Genomic DNA, 18,704 nt, shown 5'->3' on the forward strand with positions numbered 1-18,704 from the left:
AACTTGCCTAATGGGAAAACTGCTAGCATAACTCACATAGGGACTGTCACTCTAGGAAATGATTTAAAGTTGAAAAATGTGTTATATGTCCCTGAGTTTAAACACAACTTGATCTCTGTGGGTAAGTTAATACAAGATAATAAGTGTGAAGTTTAATTCCATGATGAATTGCGTGTGATTCAGGATTGTGCAACTCTGAAAACTAGAGCTTTGGGAAGGTTACATGGTGGTCTGTACTACTTGGAAGAAACTGAGAAGAGTGATGCAGCAGTAGAGAGAACAAATAAGAGGCAAGGTCACCAGCAGAAGCAACCTAATTTAGCTAACAGTGTAATACAAACCACTATTGTTGACTGTAATTTAAATTAGCTAATTTAGAATTGTGTACTATTTGGCATAATAGATTGGGGCATGCTCCAATGAACAAAGTTATGAAAACTGGTTGTATTGCAAATGTTTATTGTGATAAGGATGCTGTTTGTTTGACATGTCCTATGACCAGATTCACCAAACTTCCCTACCCTGTTAGTTATTCTTGTGCTAGCTCAAAATTTTAACTAATACATCTTGACATATGGGGCCCATATAAGGTGAATGCTAGAGGGAACTACAGGTATTTCATGACCATTGTAGATGATTTTTCTAGGGCAACTTGGCTACACCTGTTGAGAGAAAAATCTGAATCATACAACACAATATGGACTTTGTCAAATTTGTGAAAACTCAATTTGATGCAGTAGTCAAAGTAATTAGATCTGACAATGCCTTAGAGTTTGATGATAAGCAATGCAAAAAGTTCTTTGCAAATCTAGGAATTGTGCACCAAACATCCTGTGTGGATAGGAAAAATCAGAATGGAAGAGTGGAAAGAAAGCATAGGAATGTGTTGGAAATGGCAAGAGCTCTAAGATTTCAAGCTGGACTATCACTCAAGTTTTGGGGTGATTGTGTCTTGACAGCAACTTACATCATCAATAGACTTCCCAACGCAGTGCTGAAAGGTGTAACACCTTATAAGAAACTGTTTGGCAAGAAACCAGATTACTCAGCGATGAAGGTATTTGGATGTCTGGCAATGGCATACAATCCTAATGTGGGGAAGGACAAGTTTGCTGCAAGAGCAGTTCCATGTGTGTTCTTAGGTTACCCTATTACTCAGAAGGGCTACAAACTCCTGAACCTGAGCACTCAACAGAGATTTGTCTCCAGAGATGTAAAGTTCCATGAAACAGTATTCCCCTACAACAAACACAACACAACTCTCCCCTACAGAGAACCCTTGCCTGTTCCTATGCCCACTGTAGTTGAAACTGATGGACCTTCAGAGTGTGATGAAACTGAAAATACACCCACTGAATCCCCACCAAACTCACCACAATCCATGCCAAGCTCTCCTGAACCTTCACCCTCTCAAACACAAACACATGTCCAAGCCACTCCAGAAGCTCCAAGAAGAACCTCCAAACCTAAAAAAACCCCTTCTTGGTTGATGGATTATGAGCATAACATACCAGACTCAACCACAGACAGTGAAGTCACTCATGTAGCCAACATGGTGTTCACCATAATGCAACCTTCCTTTGCCAGCTTTCTTGCTGCCCTTATAGGTGCTGATGACCCCATACAGTTCAAAGAAGCAGTTAAGTTGGAAAAATGGAGAAAAGCTATGAATGAGGAAATAGAGGCATTAGAGAGCAATGGCACATGGGAGATAACTGATCTTCCTCCACGGAAGAAAGCTATTGGGAACAAGCGGTTGTATAAAACCAAGAGAGACAGGTATGGTGCTTTGGACAGATACAAAGCAAGACTGGTAGTATTGGGATGCAGACAAAAATATGGAGTTGACTATGGGGAAACATTTGCTCCTGTTGCAAAAATGACAACAGTGAGAGCTCTCCTAGTTGTAGCTGCCATAGAGGATTGGATTGTGGTGCAAATGGATGTCAAAAATGCTTTCCTACATGGGGAATTAGAAGAAGAAGTGTACATGACTCTCCCTGCAGGATTTACAAAGTGGAACAGTAAAATCACAGAGAAAGATCACACCAAGCCAACTCAAGTTTGCAAACTCAAAAAGTCACTCTATGGGTTAAAACAAGCCCCCAGACATTGGTTTGCAAAACTATCATCAACCCTAAAACAATTCAGTTTTGAGCAACCCAAAACTGACTACTCTCTATTCACTCAGGTGGTGGGAAAGTATTTTGTAGCTATGTTAGTCTATGTGGATGACTTACTCATAGCTGGAAATGATGAATCATTAATACAGCAAGTAAAAACACTTATGTCCTCTCATTTTCACATGAAGGATTTAGGAGCTTTGAGATACTTCTTAGGAATTGAGGTGGATAGGAGCAATCAGGGATTCTTCCTATCACAAAAGAAATATGCTCTGGATTTGATCAAAGAATATGGAATGCACAAGGCTAAACCTATGAAAGTGCCTATTGAAGCTCATCTTAAACTCACACCTGAGTTAGGAGATAGTCTCCATAATCCCACAGAATACCAGAGATTAATAGGGAGATTAATCTATCTCACTATCACAAGACTTGACATTTCCTATGTAGTCCATACTCTAAGCCAGTTCATGCACAATCCAACTACCACTCATATGCAAGCTGCAAAGAGATTACTCAGATACCTTAACTACTGTCCTGGTCAAGGAATACTCCTAACTTCTAAATCTGCTGCAAAAATCACTGCTTATTCAGACAGTGATTGGGCTGGATGCCCTATGTCTAGAAAATCCACCACTGGGTTCTGTGTACTATTGGGTTCTTCTCCTGTCTCTTGGTAGTCCAAAAACCAGCAAGTGGTGGCCAGATCATCAGCCGAAGCAGAGTACAGAGCCATGGCTCTCACTGCATGTGAAGTAATCTGGTTGTCCCAACTACTCAAGGACCTAGGACTCAAAAACATAGGCCCTACTGTCCTCAAGTGTGACAACAAAGCAGCCTTATCCATTGTTGCTAACCCAGTTCAACATGAGAGAACAAAACATGTTGAATTGGATTGCCATTTCATCAGAGAAAAGGTTACTGATGGATGCATCAGTACCTCTTATGTCCCATCTAAGGATCAAATTGCTGATCTTTTCACTAAACCCATGTCCATGGCCCAACATGATCACCTACTTCCCAAACTTGGAGTTCTACCATCTCACACCAAGTTTGAGGGGGAGTGATGAAATATGGAGGAAAAGCTCCTCAAAGACTGCAGCAGTGCATTGGTCCTCAAAGACTGTAGCAGCACAGCGTGCATTGGAGGTTTTCACTCACCTAATTTTGTCCTGTAATGGTGAAGGTTATTTGTAAATATTACCTGATTGTACTAGGTATCAATCCCTAGGTTTTAATGTGTATATATACCTTGTACATCATTGTAACAATCACTTTTTCATTGAATGAAATAGGATCAGCCGCCTAAGCCTTTAAACACAAAATTTCTCTTATTCAGTGTGTGCTTGGTTACAGTATTAAGAATCATTCGATTCTTCATCACCCTATGAAAGGAATTTAATGATGAGATCCTACAAGTTTATGTAACGGAGAAAGTACGTACATATATAGAAAAAGAAATTAAATACGGAGTATCATGCTTGAATACTTACATAGCTTATTAGGTCGTCTGTGTATTCCTCGTTATGGAACCCAGAATTCCTTTGACCCGTAATGATTCCAAAACTAGCACGCCGAAGCTGTAAACATCTGATTTTACAGAGAATAATCCATGATATACATATTCTGGTGCCATATATCCACTGCATAAAAAAAGTTATTTAAGTTAAAACTTTGAAACCAAAGGAGAATACGCAAGGTTATGGAGTAGTATGATAGACTTACTGGGTACCGACGATTCTATTAGTGTCTCCCTGAGTTTGATCAACACCAAACAACCTCGCCGTGCCAAAATCAGCAATCTTGGGATTCATTTCAGCATCTAGAAGTATGTTGCTTACTTTAAGGTCACGATGGATAATACGAAGTCGAGAATCTTCATGTAGGTAAAGGAGGCCTCGAGCTATCCCTGTTATAATTTTGTAGCGCGTTTCCCAGTCCAAACTTGATCGTTTGCTTTCATCTGAACACAAACGATTACGAGGGAGTCACGGGTGTAATTAGTAAGTACGACGTAGCTAGCAATATCAGTCTTGTAATGTTGAACAAAAACTGTTAATCCATTATTGGATTTATTTCAATCATTTTATTTCAAAATATCAACTTCTAATAATTTTTACTAATACTACGCACATATTTAGAGAAATGAACGGTCAAACTAGTGCGTTGGAATTTCAGCAAAATACAAGTGAGTAGTACTCCGCTTGTGATCGTCGCATATGCGACATTCACTTCCGGTCCAAAGCCCGCCTGTGAGTGTCGCATATGCGGCATTCACTGCCGGCCCCAAGCCCGCATAAAGGAGGAGGGTTACGGTAGGTTGGTGGTGGCCAGCGGTAACACTAAGTCACATATCATGACATAAATCGACAATGGAATATCGTGGGGGCGTCCCCTTCTCAGCGACGCGCTGAAGGAAATATGTCCTTCACCCAAGGTGCATTAAGTCTAATACCAAGGTTCAGATTAATTGCGAACAATTAATTCAGTGAGATCAAGTGATCGGAACAGCTAGCTGGAGCAATGCTTCCGATCAGTGAGTTCTAATGGATATTGAACTCACAACTTACTCTTGACTGAACCTACAAGGTCACACCAATGACACGTAACAGATCACCGGATTAAATGAATCGGAAATTCATTTAATAGCTTTTCGGGAAATGGTTGGAAACGTATTATACGATACGACCTTTGTCGGAATCGTATATCGTATCGCGAATATTCGTAAGCTGGGCGACACGAATAAATCTTATCGTACGACGGTGATTCGTCGTATACGAACGATAAATAATATATTGGAAATATATTAAATCGCGAATACGAAGGGCATTGGAGTTGCCGGCCCGTCGAGCCAAGCACGTAAGGGTGCAAGGCTTAACGAGCCAGCAATCTCGCGAGCAAGCAAGGCAAGCCCATTGGGCGCGAGCACGCAACAGCATGCATAGCGCAGCAGCAGCGACGAGCGAGCAAGGCCCACGGCCCAGCTGCTCGGCGCGCGCGCTGTGGGCTTCGGCCTGCAGTGTGTCGCTGGGCGCGAGCGTGTATCCGTTGCTTGGCTCGCACGGCTTGCTAGCCGGCCTTGCTTCTTGCTTGGTCGGTTAGTAAGGTTAATGATATAACCTTACAACCTAGTTTCCAACGCACAACACAATTCATACACTCAAACCCTAGAGACACAGAGAACCCTAATTCTCTCTGTGCCTCCAAAGTGAGTTATTCCCAAAAGCAAAGTATCTTGATCAATTGTCTAAGCTACGATTATCAAGACGGATCTGACGTGTCGGTGAACCAAGTAGAGGAACGACAAGTGGAGTTCTTTGTTCGTGTTCGTTGACGGATTAACGTGGAAAACACGCTTCGAATGTAAGTTTGCTTAATCTGCGCTTTATACATGTTTCCTGGCTTTGGGGATTGTTCCGCACATGTTATTATGTTTAACTGTATTCCCTTACAGTGGTATCACGAGCCTTATGTATTCAAAGCATGAATTAGCATGATTATTATTGTTTTTGCATTGTCGAAATTTTTGGAATTTTTGTTGATTTTTCGGAATTTTTTCGAATTATGGGATTAATTGCGAAATTGGCAGTTCCGAAATCAAAAATATTCGCTTTTTTGATTTTTAAAACCCTAATCGAATGGAAAACGATTTTCTAAGATCAATTCATGGGAATAGAATTGCGAAAACAGGCCTGGAAGCATCGTTTTTTGGGCGTTTTTGTTAATTTTTCATTAAAAATTAAAAGTGTCGGACAGTAATTCTATTAAAAGGTCCACCTAATATACTCGGAATTGTTTGAAATTTTGACACAATGTTTTTAGGTAGATGCTTGATCTATGGTTAAATTTTCAGATTTTTCCGATAAGTATAAACCCTAATTTTTGCCTTTCCCCAATTCGTAAAATTTACAACCCTAATTAAATTTTAATTAATTTTGGTTTAATAATTCGGTTAATTGGGGAAGGGTGTATAATTTCATGGGTCAGTGGAAAATTTTAAAAATTATTGGATTAAAATTTTGATTGGTTTCGTTAATTTTAATCGCACTTAAACCAAATTATTAATAATCTGAAATTTAATTGTTTATGAACGATATAAAGTTTCGGATTTTATTAATTAAAAGTTCAAACTTTAAAGTTGATTCGATCGTTCTTGAAAGTTTGAATATTGTTAGCCCTTGATTTATTAATTTTACGAAATTGGATTGTCGTTAAAGTTTATTAAATTGTTAAAAATCGTTGTTTTTCGAAAATTAAATCGTAACTTTTTTTTTGAAAAATAAAATTAATGCAAGTTCGTGAATTAAATTTAATTTTAATTAAGATTGGTCCGTTTTACGAACCAAAAACACGAACATGGGCATGATGGAAGTATGGCTCGTCGAGCCATACGAGGCCATTGTGCTCGTCTAGCCATGCGACACGGGCAGCAGCAGCAAGGCTGCGTTCCTCGTGCGCGCTAGGCAAGGAACGGGCAGGCGAGGGCGCTTGCGGGGCTACGACGAAGCAAGGGCAAGCCTTGCGACGTCCAGCACACTCGATGCACAACACACGCAACGCAGGGGCAGCATGGCTGCGGGTACGCGGTGCGCATGCGGTGCGAAGGGGCTGGGGGCGCGCGGGCATTGCTCGTGTGCTCTTGCGCCTCACGCACGATGGGGCTGGGGTGTGCGGGCAATGCTCGTGTGCTCTTGGGCTTCACGCAAGGCGGGGCTGGGCGCAAGCCTAGCCCGATTCAGCAATTAGACTTTTTTTTTAATCGTTTAATTCGTCGGGCTTCGTATATTTGCATTAATTTGGGCTAACAGGATATTTAATTTAATATTTTATTTGCTTGGGCCGGGCCGCGAGTTTTAATTTAATATTTCATAATTAATTATCCGGAATAATTATTGGTTTGAGTGGGAGCCACTAATTGAAATTAAAATGATATAATTATTTAAATTATTTCGTAGGTCGCATTAATTTAATTAAATTCAATTTTAATTAGAATAAAGTCAAAGGATTAATAATTTGGAAATTGATTAATCTTTTAGGACGCGTTTATGTGAACGTGAATTTTAATTAATTCACGTAAATACTTGCATATTTACATGGGCCATTCGTTTTAGCATACGAATGGATGAATGCGTAGAATATATATTTTATGCAATGCAGGTACTCCAAGTGACTAGTATGGCCAATTTAGGATAGTTAAATACGGTCTGCGCACCAATCTATCTTTGAATGTAAAGTTTTAAATATGGTCTGCGTACCATGGAAATTTTGATGTAATTTATTATTTTCAAGTATTTCTAAGTTTAGAACTTTAAGTTAGCATTTGAACGAAGATTCAAGACGATGCCAAGCTAACAAGGAGGTGATGAAGATTGGATGCTTCAAGACAAAAGTTTTGGGCCATACTAGATCACCAATTATTTATGCAATTTAATATATATATATATATATATATATATATATATATATATATATATTATGCGTGAATGTATGAATGTATGTATGCTTTGCATGAACAGGTTGTTTCCTATGAATCGATTAGTTTTAAGTTCACTAAATAATCGAACCAACATAGAAACAACTAGGTCCAAGTAATATTGAGTTTTAAAAAATTGCCTTCCAAATCAACACTTACAAAAATCTAGGGATCTCAATGGAATGGAGTGTCGGAACGGAGAAACAGGACCTTACTCGATATGGTCAGGTCAATGATGGGTCAAGTCGAACTTCCTTTACAGTTCTGGGGACATGCGTTGCAAACTGCATCACTCACACTGAATCGTGCTCCGTCAAAAGCTGTTGAAAAGACTCCATACGAATTATGGACTTGGAAACTTCCAAAGTTGTCTTTTCTGAAGATTTGGGGTTGCGAAGCATATGTCAAGCGATTAATTTCGGACAAGCTACAACCTAAATCTGACAAATGTTTCTTCGTTGGGTATCCAAAAGAAACTATGGGGTATTACTTCTACAACAAGTTAGACAACAAGGTATTCGTTGCTCGTGACAGTGTCTTTTTGGAAAGAAATCATATTTCCAAATTGACAAGTGGGAGAATAATAGACCTTGAAGAGATTCGAGACGAACAACGAACTCGGACCTCTTTAAAAGCAGTTCAAGTTGATGAACCTCCAAGGTCTTTAGAAGAGCCAGTGGGAGTAGTTCCTCAAAACGTTGTTGCCCCTCGTAGGTCAAATAGAACTATTTTTCAGCCGGACAGATGGACAGGCGTCCTCTTGACTGAAAACTTAGACGTTCTCATATTGGATAGTGATGAACCTTTGACTTACAAGCAAGCTATGACGAGCCCAAGCTCCATTAAATGGTTAGAGGCCATGCAATCTGAAATAGACTCCATGTCTGAAAATCAAGTCTGGGATTTGGTTGATTTGCCGGATGTGAAGGAAATATGTCCTTCACCCAAGGTGCATTAAGTCTAATACCAAGGTTCAGATTAATTGCGAACAATTAATTCAGTGAGATCAAGTGATCAGAACAGCTAGCTGGAGCAATGCTTCCGATCAGTGAGTTCTAATGGATATTGAACTCACAACTTACTCTTGACTGAACCTACAAGGTCACACCAATTACACGTAACAGATCACCGGATTAAATGAATCGGAAATTCATTTAATAGCTTTTCGGGATTTAAGTTGGAAACGTATTATACGATACGACCTTGCATCGTAATCGTATATCGTATCGCGAATATTCGTAAGCTAGGCGAAACGAATAAATCGTATCGTACGACGGTGATTCGTCTTATAGGAAACGATAAATAATTTATCGGAAATATATTAAACATGGATACGAGGAGCGGCCCACGAGCCGAGTGCACGAAGCACTCAAGGCCCATGGGCGCGCGCGCTAGGCAAGCAAGCAAGGCGACACAACAGCGCTGGCCCATGGCTGAGCAGCTGTGTGCGCGTGCGGGCCAAGAGCACGACACAGCAGCAGCAGCGCAGCCCACGGCCCAGCTCGCTGCGCGTGTCCGTGTGATGCTGCGCGGGTTTGCTGGCCGGCCTGGCCTACGGGCTTGGTCGGTTCATTAAGGTTATGTAAATAACCTTATGACCTAATTTCCAACTGAGGCAATCACAATTCAGATTACACACAACCCTAGGAGAAAACAGAGAACCCTAATTCTCTCTGTGCCTCCATAGTGTGTTCATCCCAAAAAGCAAATCTCTTGATCGATTGTCTAAGCTACGATAATCAAGACGGATCTGATCGTGTCGGTGAACCAAGTAGAGGAACGACAAGTGGAGTTCTTTGTTCGTGTTCGTTGATAGATTATTGTGGAAAACACGCTTCGAATGTAAGTTTGCTTAATCTGTGCTTTATACATGTTTCCTGGCTTTGGGGATTGTTCCGCACATGTTATTATGGATAACTGTATTCCCCTACACTGGTATCATGAGCCTTATGTATTCAAAGCATGAATTAGCATGATTATTATTGTTTTTGCATTGTCGAATTTTTTGGAATTTTTGTTGATTTTTCGGAATTTTTTCGAATTATGGGATTAATTGCGAAATTGGCAGTTCCGAAATCAAAAATATTCGCTTTTTCGATTTTTAAAACCCTAATCTGAATGAAAAAAATTTTCTAAGATCAACTCATGCGAATAGAATTGCGAAAACAGGCCTCGAAGCATCGGTTTTTGGGCGTTTTTGTTAATTTTTCATTAAAAATTAAATGTGTCGGATAGTAATTCAATTAAAAGGTCGACCTAAACTACTCGGAATTGCTTGAAATTTTGACACAATGTTTCTGGGTACATGCTTGATCTATGGTTAAATTTTCAGATTTTTCCGATAAGTATAAACCCTAATTTTTGCCTTTCCCCAATTCGTAAAATTTACAACCCTAATTGAATTTTAATTAATTTTGGTTTAATAATTCAGTTAATTGGGGAAGGGTGTATAATTTCATGGGTCAGTGGCAAATTTTAAAAATTATTGAATTAAAATTTTGAATGGTTTCGTTAATTTTAATCACACTTAAACCAATTTATTAATAATCTGAAATTTAATTGTTTACGAACGATGTAAAATTTCGGATTTTATTAATTAAATGTTCAAATTTTAAAGTTGATTCGATTGTTCTTAAAAGTTTGAATATTGTTAGCCCTTGATTTATTAATTTTACGAAATTGGATTGTCGTTAAAGTTTATTAAATCGTTAAAAATCGTTGTTTTTCGAAAAATTAAATCGTAACTTTTTGAAAAAAAAAATTAATGCAAGTTCGTGAATTAAAATTTAATTTTAATTAGGTTGGACCGTTTTACGAACCAAAAACACGAACATAGGCATGATGGAAGTATGGCTCGTCGAGCCATACGAGGCCGTTATGCGGAGCCGTGCCATGCGACACGGGCAGCAGCACGAGCTGCGTGCCTCGTGCGCGCTAGGCAAGGCAGGGGCGGGCGATGCCTGCGGGGCTGCGACGAAGCAAAGCTCGATGCTTGCGACGTCGAGCGCCCACGATGCACAACACACACGCAACGAAGGGCAGCTAGGCTGCGGGTACGCGATGCGCATGCGCAAGGCATGACGCGCGAGCGATGGGCGAGGCATGGCGCGCGAGCGATGGGCGAGCGATGGCATGCTATGCGGTGCGATGGGCTGGGCGCGCGCGTGCAATGCTCGTGTGATCTTGGGCCTCTCGCACGACGGGCTGGGCGCAAGCATAGGCCGTTTGATTAAATTTTTTTTTTTTAAATCATTTAATTAATTGTGCTTCGTGTATTTGCATTAATTTGGGCTAACGGGATTTTTAATTCAATATTTTATTTGCTTGGGCCAGGCCGCGAGTTTTAATTTAATATTTCATAATTAATTATCCGGAATAATTATTGGTTTGAGTGGGAGCCACTAAATGAAATTAAAATGAAATAATTATTTTAATTATTTCGTAGGTCGCATTATTTTAATTAAATTCAATTTTAATTAGAATAAAGTCTAAGGATTAATAATTTGGAAATTGATTAATCTTTTAGGACGCGTTTATGTGAACGTGAATTTTAATTAATTCACGTAAATACTTGCATATTAACATGGGCCATTCGTTTTAGCATACGAATGGGTGAATGCGTAGAATATATATTTTATGCAATGCAAGTACTCCAAGTGACTAGTATGGCCAAATTTAGGATAGTTAAATACGGTCTGCGCACCGTTCTATCTTTGAATGTAAAGTTTTAAATATGGTCTGCGTACCATGGAAATTTTGATGTAATTTATTATTTTCAAGTATTTCTAAGTTTAGAACTTTAAGTTAGCATTTGAACGAAGATTCAAGACGATGCCAAGCTAACAAGGAGGTGATGAAGATTGGATGCTTCAAGACAAAAGTTTTGGGCCATACTAGATCACCAATTATTTATGCAATTTATATATATATATATATATATATATATATATATATATATATATATATATATATATATATATATATATATATATATATATATATATATATATATATATATATATATATATATATATATATATATATATATATATATATATATATATATATTATGCGTGAATGTATGAATGTATGTATGCTTTGCATGAACAGGTTGTTTCCTATGAATCGATTAGTTTTAAGTTCACTAAATAATCGAACCAACATAGAAACAACTAGGTCCAAGTAATATTGAGTTTTAAAAAATTGCCTTCCAAATCAACACTTACAAAAATCTAGGGATCTCAATGGAATGGAGTGTCGGAACGGAGAAACAGGACCTTACTCGATATGGTCAGGTCAATGATGGGTCAAGTCGAACTTCCTTTACAGTTCTGGGGACATGCGTTGCAAACTGCATCACTCACACTGAATTTTGCTCCGTCAAAAGCTGTTGAAAAGACTCCATACGAATTATGGACTGGGAGACTTCCAAAGTTGTCTTTTCTGAAGATTTGGAGTTGCGAAGCATATGTCAAGCGATTAATTTCGGACAAGCTACAACCTAAATCTGACAAATGTTTCTTCGTTGGGTATCCAAAAGAAACTATGGGGTATTACTTCTACAACAAGTCAGACAACAAGGTATTCGTTGCTCGTGACAGTGTCTTTTTGGAAAGAAATCATATTTCCAAATTGACAAGTGGGAGAATAATAGACCTCGAAGAGATTCGAGACGAACAACGAACTCGGACCTCTTTAAAAGCAGTTCAAGTTGATGAACCTCCAAGGTCTTTAGAAGAGCCAGTGGGAGTAGTTCCTCAAAACGTTGTTGCCCCTCGTAGGTCAAATAGAACTATTTTTCAGCCGGACAGATGGACAGGCGTCCTCTTGACTGAAAACTTAGACGTTCTCATATTGGATAGTGATGAACCTTTGACTTACAAGCAAGCTATGACGAGCCCAAGCTCCATTAAATGGTTAAAGGCCATGCAATCTGAAATTTAATATATATGCTTTACATGAACATGTTGTTTCCTATGAATCGATTAGTTTTAAGTTCACTAAGTAATCGAACCAACATAGAAACAACTAGGTCCAAGTAATATTGAGTTTCAAAATTGCCTTCCAAATCAACACTTACAAAAATCTAGGGATCTAAGATAGTAGGTTTACGCTAAAGCGAGGTGCTATTTTAGTTGACTTAGATGGTAAGGCGTCCTAAAGGAGCACGTTGATTGTGGTTATAACTCAAACAACAATGGAATTAAGTTGTGGCAATGGGATAAATTATGGCATTAATTTATTAACTAAGAGTAATTTGGAGATTACTAGCAATAGGTTTTGCTTACCTAAAATCTTAAAATACTTAAGACATGCTAAAGCTGCTTAAGGATTTAGGACTTTTGGGGTCTTGGAATCGTTTCATTCATTTCGGACTTTTTGCATTAATGAAATATTTTAATAGCTTTAATGATTGCATGTTTTGCTTTTATTTCAAAGTTATTGAATTGTATGAATGGTTATTTATTGCAAATTCTTTTCGATTGTAGTAATAAAAAATGGCCGCAAACAATAACACTTTCAACCTGCGTTCAATTCTCGACAAAGAGAAGTGGAATGGCAACAATTTCCTCGACTGGCAAAGGAACTTACAAATAGTTCTTATGCATGAGGAAAAAGAATATGTCCTTGAGGAAGAGTTACCGGAAGAGGCTGGGCCGGAGGTAACTCAAGCTGCCCTTAATCGTTGGATTTAGGCCAACAGGGATGTCAAATGTGTGATGCTTGCATCCATGAGTCCTGAACTTCAGAAAACGTTCATTAACTCGGATGCTTACCAAATCATCTCGGAGTTGAAGAACATGTTTCAGGACCAAGTCAGAATCGAAAGATTCGAGACTCAGAGGTTGATCCTTGAGACTAAGCTCAAGAAAGGAGAACCAGTGAGCCCACATGTTCTTAAAATGATTGGACTCTTTGAGAACATGAGAGCTCTAGATTCTGACGTCTTAAATGAAATGGCTATTGACATCATTCTCCATTCGCTTCATAATGGCTATGATCAGTTCAAGTTGAATTACAACATGAACAGCATGGAGAAATCTCTTACTGAGCTTCACGGTATGATGAAAACCGCTGAAAAGACGCTCAAGCAAGAGAATAAGCATGACATGCTTATGGTGCGTAAGGGCAAGAACTTCAATAAATCAGGCAAGAACAAGGGCAAGAAGGGTAAGGGAAAAGCTTCGCCCTCATCCAAGTCCAATGGCGCCGGTTCTGGTAAACAGAAAAGGGCGACTCGTTCTCATGCCGACTCTGAATGCTTCTACTGCAAGAAGAAGGGGCATTGGAAGAGGGATTGCTTGAAGAAGAAGGACGATGAGAAGAATGGGAACGTTGCTTCTACTTCAGGTATGTATGTTATACATTGTAATCTAGTTAATTCTACTTCTTGGGTATTAGATACTGGTTGTGGCTCACACTTATGTTCCAATCCACAGGGACTAAGGAGAAGTAGAAAGCTGGATAAAGGCGAGATGGATCTACGCGTGGGAAATGGAGCACGGATTGCTGCATTAGCCGTAGAATCTTATTTTATTTCTTTGCCTAGTGGGTTTGTTATGGAACTAGAAAACTGTTACTATGTTCCTAGTATCACGAGAAACATAATTTCCGTTTCAAGTTTGGATTCTAAAGGTTTTAGTTTTCAATTTAAAGACAATAGTTGTTCTTTTGCTTTGAATGGAATGTTTTATGGTTCAGCACAACAAGAAAACGGTCTTTACGTGCTAGATACGAGCAAACACATTTATAACATAAATACCAAAAAGGCTAAAACTGGTGATTCGAATCTCACATTTCTGTGGCATTGTCGATTAGGCCATATAAACATAAAGCGCATGGAATTACTTCAACGGAAAGGAATTCTAGAATCATTCGACTTAGAGAAGATTGATCAATGCGAATCTTGTTTACTTGGCAAAATGACAAAGCAACCTTTCTCTAAGGTGGGAGAAAGAGCAAGCGAACTACTAGGGCTAATACATACGGACGTATGTGGGCCTATGAGTACGAAAGCTAGAGGTGAGTTCAGCTATTTCATAACGTTTACGGACGACTTCAGTAGATATGGCTATATTTACTTAATGAAGCACAAGTCTGAATCGTTTGAGAAATTCCGAGAATTTCAAAATGAAGTAGAGAATCAACATGGCAAGAAAATCAAAGCTCTAAGATCGGATCGAGGAGGTGAATATCTTAGCCACGAGTTTGATGACCATCTTAAAGAATGCGGTATTCTTTCTGAATTGACTGCTCCGGGGACACCTCAATGGAATGGAGTGTCGGAACGGAGAAACAGGACCTTACTCGATATGGTCAGGTCAATGATGGGTCAGGCTGAACTTCCTTTACAGTTCTGGGGACATGCGTTGCAAACTGCAGCACTCACACTGAATCGTGATCCGTCAAAAGCTGTTGAAAAGACTCCATACGAATTATGGACTGGGAAACTTCCAAAGTTTTCTTTTCTGAAGATTTGGGGTTGCGAAGCATATGTCAAGCGATTAATTTCGGACAAGCTACAACCTCAATCTGACAAATGTTTCTTCGTTGGGTATCCAAAAGAAACTATGGGGTATTACTTCTACAACAAGTCAGACAACAAGGTATTCGTTGCTCGTGACAGTGTCTTTTTGGAAAGAAATCATATTTCCAAATTGACAAGTAGGAGAATAATAGACCTCGAAGAGATTCGAGACGAACAACGAACTCAGAACTCTTTAGAAGCAGTTCAAGTTGATGAACCTCCAAGTTCTTTAGAAGAGCCAGTGGGAGTAGTTCCTCAAAACGTTGTTTCCCCTCGTAGGTCAAATATAACTATTTTTCAGCCGGACAGATGGACAGGCGTCCTCTTGACTGAAAACTTAGACGTTCTCATATTGGATAGTGATGAACCTTTGACTTACAAGCAAGCTATGACAAGCCCAAGCTCCATTAAATGGTTAGAGGCCATGCAATCTGAAATAGACTCCATGTTTGAAAATCAAGTGTGGGATTTGGTTGATTTGCCGGATGGGTTCACACCTATCGGATGAAAATGGGTCTTCAAGTTGAAGAAAGACAAAGATGGAATTGTATACATATACAAGGCTAGATTGGTAGCAAAAGGTTACAGGCAAGTTCACGGCGTTGACTACGATCAAACCTTTTCTCCAGCCGCGATGCTTAAGTCTATTCGGATAATCCTTGCGATTGCCGCTTTTCATGACTATGAAATATGGCAAATGGATGTCAAAACTGCCTTCTTGAACGGTGTTCTTGAAGAGACTGTGTTCATGACACAGCCGGAGGGTTTTGTCGATCAAAAGAACCAAGGAAAGGTATGCAAGCTTAAGAAGTCCATCTACGGACTAAAGCAGGCATCAAGGAGTTGGAATAAACGATTTGATGAAGCAGTCAATAAGTTTGGCTTCAATAAGAATCAGGACGAATCTTGTGTATACAAGAAGGTCAGTGGGAGTAAAATTGCATTCTTAGTCTTGTATGTTGACGACATATTGCTTATTGGAAACGACATTCCTATGTTGGAGTCTGTAAAGACTTGGCTTGGGAAGTGTTTCTCAATGAAGGACTTAGGAGAGGCACAATACATATTGGGCATCAAGATCTATAGGGATAGATCTAAAAGGATGATTGGACTAAGCCAAAGCACTTACATTGACAAAGTGCTAGCTAGGTTCTATATGATGGAAGCCAAGAGGGGCTATCTACCCATGTCACATGGCGTATATCTAAGCAAGAATCAGTGTCCCAAAACATCTGATGAGCGTAGAAAGATGAGTGGAATTCCATACGCTTCGGCTATTGGATCCATCATGTATGCTATGCTTTGTACAAGGCCGGATGTTTCGTTCGCACTCAGTGCAACGAGCAGGTACCAGTCAGAACCAGGTGAGGCGCATTGGACTGCTGCCAAGAACATCCTAAAGTACCTGAAAAGGACTAAGGATCAGTTTCTGGTTTATGGTGGTACAGATGAGTTGATTGTTAAGGGCTATACGGACGCAAGCTTTCAAACCGACAGAGATGATTTCAGATCACAGTCTGGGTTTGTGTTCTGCCTCAACGGCGGAGCAGTAAGCTGGAAAAGTGTTAAGCAAAGCACTATTGCGGATTCTACAACTGAAGCCGAGTACATTGCTGCCTCAGAAGCAGCAAAGGAAGCTGTTTGGATTCGGAAGTTCATCGAAGAACTTGGTGTTGTCCCCTCCATTAAAGGACCAGTGACTTTGTATTGTGACAATAGCGGAGCCATTGCCCAGACAAAGGAGCCTAGGAGCCACCAGAAGTCCAAGCACGTACTGCGGCGATTTCATATACTTCGAGAGATCATTGAAAGAAAGGAAATCGAGATTTGCAAGGTTGGAACTGACGACAACGTCGCGGATCCATTGACTAAACCGTTGCCACAAGTGAAACACAACGCACATGTAGCAACCATGGGAATCAAGCATGTTGGAGAATGGCTTTGATTTTCTAAGTATTGTTTTAGAACATCTGTTAGATCTATGTTTAAAACAATTGGTTTAACCATTTCATATTTATGAAATTTATTTATTTCATATTCATTTAATTGTGGTTTAGAATTAAATGATAAGTTTATGTGATTAAAATCATTCAAATGGGATGTCAAGATGGATTCTTTGGCAAAGAAACACCCATAAGTGAACTTGAATATTGAAGTCACAAAGGATCCCTAATCCAGGTCATTGAAAGGTGGACGACCAATGACTAATGAAGATTAGATTGCAAGTAGATTACTTAGTTCCGTTTCTTGAACTAGAGTGACTGGATGTCAGAATCTTTTGCATAGATACTTATTGGATCTTGTATCGGATTGACCATGAGAACGCTTTAAGAGATTAAAGTCATGTCATAGGTAGTTCTCATTAATGGTGATTAGAAACCGTTCCTCAGAACATGAGCGATTATGTCTGCTCGTTTGAGAATTAGTTCGCTTTGATACTAGTTAAACGTCGCACTGAAAAGGAGGCTATAAAAGCAGTTATTGGGCGTACTATGAATCAAAGTGAGTGTTCATAGATTGCAAGAATGGATTGTCTTCCTATCTTTGATAGGATATGGTGTTGTTGTGTAACAAGGCCTCTCGGAGAGTTAGATACTGTAAAATGCATGGCCGTGCTCAGAATGGTTAGGCTTAACCTTCTGCAAAAGTTTAACAGTTGAACTCTGTAATCCGAGAAACACTTCTGGACCTAATAAGGATGACTTGGATCTTACCTTATATTCAGTAAGTAACACTAAGCGGCAAAGGAATGTGGATGCACACTTGTCTGAATGACAAGTGGGAGATTGAAGGAAATATGTCCTTCACCCAAGGTGCATTAAGTCTAATACCAAGGTTCAGATTAATTCCGAACAATTAATTCAGTGAGATCAATTGATCGGAACAGCTAGCTGGAGCAATGCTTCCGATCAGTGAGTTCTAATGGATATTGAACTCACAACTTACTCTTGACTGAACCTACAAGGTCACACCAATGACACGTAACAGATCACCGGATTAAATGAATCGGAAATTCATTTAATAGCTTTTCGGGATTTAAGTTGGAAACGTATTATACGATATGACCTTGCATCATAATCGTATATCGTATCGCGAATATTCGTAAGCTAGGCGAAACGAATAAATCGTATCGTACGACGGTGATTCGTCGTATACGAAACGATAAATAATATATCGGAAATATATTAAACGCGGATACGAGGAGCGGCCCACGAGCCGAGTGCACGAAGCACTCAAGGCCCATGGGCGCGCGCGCTAGGCAAGCAAGCAAGGCGACACAACAGCGCTGGCCCATGGCCGAGCAGATGTGTGCGCGCGCGGGCCAAGAGCACGACACAGCAGCAGCAGCGCGGCCTACGGCCCAGCTCGCTGCGCGTGTCCGTGTGATGCTGCGCGGGTTTGCTGGCCGGCCTTGCCTACGGGCTTGGTCGGTTCATTAAGGTTATGTAAATAACCTTATGACCTAATTTCCAACTGAGGCAATCACAATTCAGATTACACACAACCCTAGGAGAAAACAGAGAACCCTAATTCTCTCTGTGCCTCCATAGTGTGTTCATCCCAAAAAGCAAATCTCTTG

General features: G+C 39.7%; 1 pseudogene; it reads right to left on the reverse strand.

Moving 5' to 3' along the window:
- Positions 1-18,704, reverse strand: part of LOC110790699 (cysteine-rich receptor-like protein kinase 44) — a 58,117-nt pseudogene that overhangs the window by 2,527 nt on the left and 36,886 nt on the right.

This window comes from Spinacia oleracea, chromosome 6, assembly GCF_020520425.1.
Source record: "Spinacia oleracea cultivar Varoflay chromosome 6, BTI_SOV_V1, whole genome shotgun sequence".
Lineage (NCBI taxonomy): Eukaryota > Viridiplantae > Streptophyta > Magnoliopsida > Caryophyllales > Amaranthaceae > Spinacia > Spinacia oleracea.